The sequence below is a fragment of the Lepidochelys olivacea genome (assembly GCF_965140295.1).
Source record: "Lepidochelys olivacea isolate rLepOli2 genome assembly, chromosome: 3".
Classification (NCBI taxonomy): domain Eukaryota; kingdom Metazoa; phylum Chordata; order Testudines; family Cheloniidae; genus Lepidochelys; species Lepidochelys olivacea.
Window position 1 is genome coordinate 99,794,694 of NC_140413.1, and position 5,801 is coordinate 99,800,494.

Here is a 5,801-nt window from a genome sequence, read left to right on the forward strand (position 1 = left end):
CTGCTATATTTAAAAAAACTCCAAATCCCTCAGAAACACACACAAGATAGTGTTATGTTAACAGTTTAGAAGATGGCTTAATTTTAAATAGTCATAAACAATAAGTCAGGTCATACCTGATTTTTTTTTTGTTCCTTTTGAATTCACATACATAAATAATTTGACCACCAGCGGATTACCCTGGTGGGCCGTGTGCCGAAGATTGCCAACCCCGGGACTAAGTTCTCTCTTTACCTTCAATAGGAGGTAGCTACAATTTTTGCACAGTCAACCTGTGGAACTCCTTGCCAGAGGATGTTGTGAAGGCCAAGACTATAACAGGGTTCAAAAAAGAAGTAAATAAGTTCATGGAGGATAGGTTCATGAAACTGGGAATGGGCGACAGGATGGATCACTTGATGATTACCTGTTCTGTTCATTCCCTCTGGGGCACCTGGCATTGGCCACTGTTGGAAGACAGGTTACTGAGCTAGGTGGACCCTTGGTCTGACCCAGTATGGCCGTTCTTATGTTCATTTACTGCCATATGATCTACCAAGCAAATGTGTTTCATATTTATTATTTTAGCCCCTATTTAAAAGTGTTTCTGAGCCCACATTTCTTAGGGATCTTGAAAGTGGATGAAATCGATATACTAGAGAGATTTGATATAGATCTTCCAATTTGGATGTAATTTTGACACACACATAACTATAGACCTTGATATGAAATGGGGAAGACATTATTTTGTCTGTTTCCTCACATACATGTTTTATTTAAATGACATATTGTTGCTTCTAAAAGACTGACAGTGGAATAACTGACAGAAGAAAAGAGAGATAAACTAACCTTGTGTACTGTCCTCCTGTTGGAGTTAATGGGAGCTTTGCCATTGACCTCAATGCATATGCGTACATTAGCAGCGGGGAGGTGTGATTCCCAGCATGGATAGACAGACTTGTGCCAGCTCTGCTCCAGCTAGCATGCTAAAAATAGCGTTGTGGCACTGGTGGTGGCTCAGGCTAACCACCTGAGTCCAAGCCTGCCTGACCTCCAGGGTCCAAATTCAGGTGGCTAGCCCTGCCAGTGCCATACTGTTTACACTGCTATTTTTAATGAACTAGCTCGAGCTGAGTTAGCCCAAGTCTGTCTCCCTGCCCTGGGAATCGCACCTCCCAGCTGCAGCATAGACAAAGCCAATGGGAGCAGAACCAGACCTTTTGTCTCCAAGTCTTTTTGAAAAAGGATGGCAAATTAGTTAATTTAAGGATATATTTCCCTGATCCATACGGAAAACTAAGGGTTAGATTGTTGTGACTAGCCTTTGGGTAGGTGCGTGGCAATGAGGGACACTCCTCCTCTTGCATGCCCCTCAAAAGGTCCAATCCCTCCCTTGGCTCCCCTGGGACAGTGTGACTCTGCACCACTCAGAGCTGTGCCTTTAAAGGCACAATCTAGCACTGAAAGGTTTAAAGCCAGTAACCAATGTATTAATTGCATCATCAAATTTTACAGTCATTGCTAAGACTCTTATCCTCTATGACATCTAATGAGAGAGTGCACACTGTCTGGGGCGGTGATTACCTGACAAAATGGAGAGATTAAAGCATTAGTCATTACCTGAGCAGATGGGTCATTGCATAGGGCCTTAAGCCAAGAAATAAACATAACAATTAAGTCACATTTTGGAAGGTATAAAGTATCGAGATAAAGCCTTAAGGATCTATAAAGTGTAATAAGGATCTAATTTTATGGTGTAACTATATGCACATTGGATTAAGGTATATAATATGCATAATGTATCACCATCTTTTCTCCATTTAACAAAGTTTGCTTGGTCAACATTGTTATTTCTAGATCAGATTCTGAGGGCCATATGGTCTTCTGCAGGAATTGCCTGCTTAGGAGACTGCAAACTCCCTGAGTGCCTTATCCACTCATTGCTGATTATCTGGTACAATTCATACTGTTTTACAGATACACTGGTACAGTATCTGATTGATCGTTTCATGCATGCATTATGCATTATAGGAAGACAGATTGATGTTACTGCAGATAAATTGGCACTGACCAGCTTTTTTAAAATCTGGACTCTTTGCTGCAGTCCAAAATATAGAGCTGCAGTGATATTTGATGATCTAGCATATGACAGAGATGTTCAGGTTGACTGTTGAATAACTAGTCCCTTACCACTATGAGTTTAAACACCATCTAGATATTTTCTCAAGTACATTCCAAATCAAATTCTTTATCTCATTGTTTATATTCTGTGGCATGTTATTTTACTGATTGGTTGGTTGGTCCCAGAGAACCAAGACCAGAATTAACTGCTTGCCTTTAGTTTTTGAAGTGTAATATAGTTTAGAATTACAGTAGAACATCAGAGTTACTAACACCTGAATTACAAACTGACTGGTCAACCACACACCTCATTTGGAACTGGAAGTATGCAATCAGGCACCAGCAGAGACCCCCCTCCTTCCCCCCACATTACTGTGTTAAATGTAAACTATTTAAAATAATAATGGGAATTTTTTTAAAAAAAAATATTTGACAAAGTAAGGAAACTTTCTGTGCTTTTCATTTAAATAAAGATGGTTAAAAGCAGCATTTTTCTTCTGCATAGTAAAGTTTCAAAGCTATATAAAGTCACTGTTCAGTTGTAAACTTTTGAAAGAATAACCATAATGTTTTGTTCAGAGTTTCGAACATTTCAGAGTTATAAACAATCTCCATTCAAAGACAGTGTTTCTATCCTGGTAAAATAACTGTCCAAATATAACGTTTCCTTTACTTTCTTCTTCATAGACGGGCCACTATAGCACATGAAGAAGAAGTGAACCCAGCCATTGGAAGGGAGGGTCCCTGAATTGGGGAAAGGCGTGATCCCGCTCAGTGGGTAGCTGGACTGTGTGGAAGGAGATGGAATTCCCTTAGAAATCTTTAAGGTCAGTTCTACTCTTAAAAATGATTCTGTGAACATGACATTGTGAGGCTCCATGTTTAATCCCATTGATTTCCATGCCAAATGTACTCAGTTTACAACTTCAAACTTCCTTTCCTGCAACCTCAGTTCGGGATCTCAGCATGATGATGGACTCACCCTTCTTCACCACCAATAATGAAAGTTCTTCCAGCCAGATTGTGCCCTCGGAGATACTGTTAGAACATTTTTCCTTATTACTCCGGTAGCTCTGCTGTCAGTGCTGCCGGGGTGACTGTGGAAGTGGGAACAGATGTAGCGGAGATTGGCAGAATGTCATCATTTAACGTTGCCACCTCACACACATGAATTATTAGCATTTTATATGAATTGCAATCTATTAAATATGGCAGCTTAAGGGTTATTACTATGTAACGTATACACATATGCTTTAAATGGTTTAATAATTTTTGGTGATGAAAAATCATGTATACGTAAGCAGCAAGATGAAATAGCTTTTCACACTGCTCACTCTTTGAAATACTGCAGACTGCAATGGTTTTCAATAGCAGAGCTACAGTGTTTAATCCTTTATGGATTTTCTGATCTGATCCTTTTCTTAGCACTGGCCTGGCTGAACACACTTGAGGGAAATCCTGTGGCTGGGCCACTTTTCACTTTAAACCAGCACTGTTTCTTGCTGCTGATGTGAGATGATGTTTTAAATAGAAAACAAAATTTGCACAACCTATTGAAAGCTGCAGCTGGGTGGCACTCTTACAGTGAAAGCCTGCCAGTTTAAAAATAGAAACTTGTTCCACCCATGGATTAATTTGTATCCTAATCCACTAATACACTGTGCCACATAGCTCCACTGCCCACACACAGACTGTGTAAAGACAAGGTTAAAGCCAGTGCAGATAGATTATTTTATATTAATTTGTATTTCTTCCCTGTCTAAGTATTAATACAGCTTTAAACTGGAACAAATAATGCAAAAACCTTCCATAAATACAACATCGGTCATAGTTACTTGGATTCTAATATTTATATAGATGTGGCATTCTAAAAATGTTCTGGGGTTCAATCCAAATCTCACGGAAGTCTATTCAGACTGGATCAGGCCCCTAATAGGCATTCATTTGCTGTCATCCTATATTGGTTTTGTTTGTTAGAGCGTATAATGCTATAAACTTTGAGATATGATTTGCCTCTAAATATACTTGTGTGTCATTCATAAAAGCTAAATACATCTTATTTGGGAATTTCCCCCTTACCGTATGCACACTCAAACTTCAAGACAAGGTTTAGTACTCTAAAGCTGTGGTTCTCAAACTTGTTTGATCGTGCCCCCCCACCCCTTGGTGTCTGTAGTTTACACCCCGCCCCCACCATACAAGTACAGATATGATAAAAAAAATCAACATGCAGCTCTCACTAAATATTAAAAACAGTAAGGCATTGATTCAAACAGAGCCAATGATCCACTGTAATAAGAGCAAAAGCAAAACTGTGATTGTGGTTGATCCTTACAATTAAATATGCACACCATGTCGTAGCAAACGGATTAGCGTGCAGATGGCAATGACTTTGTATAATGCTATGCAAGCCTAACCAAAATCTGTAAAAATGCACAGCGCCATCTGAGGACCTGATACGTCTGGAGGAATCAGTTATGCTAGTTATTCAGTGCTGTGGGTAAAATGTGTGCAGTACGTTTCTTTTTTCCCCTTAAGCGTCTCATGCCCCCCCAGAATACATTCCAGGCCCCCCAAGAGGGCCTCCCCCAGTTTGAGAACCTCTGCTTAAAGCAAATGTGAGCATTTACAATGGTCTAGTCTTGCTGCCCTTTCTTAGGCAAAACTCAGGCCAAAATCACTGTTGCTATATCTCTACTCAAGTCACCGAAGTTGCATGTAAGATGAATTTGGCTCACTGGGAGTCGTGCTTAGCATGAATTGTAGGATCAAGCCTATTATATGTAAATAGATGAAGATTCATGTCAAGGCAGTATTGTGGTTTTTAAAATAATTACAATCTACAGCCTGGATCATAGGGATTGGTCATGCACCTGGCACAACTCAGGAAGTGAGAAAGGGATGGGTGCAAAAGTGGCTGTAAGCTACCCTTGCCTTTCCCCATTCTAGCACCACTAAACATTTAGTGGATCAGCAGTGCAAGTTAGAACACCCTTAGGGCTGCTCAATCATACATTCCACTCTCTATGCTTGCCTTCCCCATGCACTGCTCTGGAAGCCAGGGATCAGCTGGAGGTTGTTGCTCACTGGTTATGTCCCTTGTAATCTTATATACGTCCTGCAAGAGGACTGCAATATGTGGTGGTATAGAGCTGGCTAAACTGGCCCTACGCTATTCAGGAATTCCCTGTGTGAGGGAGACCCAGGAAGCCAGTGAAGATGGTTTTGAAATTTCTTTGTACCACTGAAATGGCACAAAGAAGCCTTAATGGAGAGCCAGACTCCAGCCCAAGATATACTTAGTAAAATAAATTTTATTTAATAATTTACAAAAAAACCTGGAAGCTTGAAACGGATGTCTCTTTGCTTACCAATTTTTTTCCTCTCTTCCTTGCATGCACATTGCTTTGCTGTAGGGTTGTACACGAGTGCTGTGCTGCTGGCATTGATCTCTTTCTCACTTTTTGGTTGGTTTGTATTTAGGAAAAGGGGAGCATATTTGAATGTTTGCTTAGGGGAAAATACCCTCACAAACAGCTAAAAGTAATTGCATGGAATTTGTAAACAGATGTAAGAAATAAATGGTACAGTAGGCTAAATATTAGACTAATAATCTTGACAGTGTATCTTACTTTTTAAGTAATTTAAATTAGATCATAGAAATAATATAGACTCAGATTCAAACACCTATTTTTTGCTCT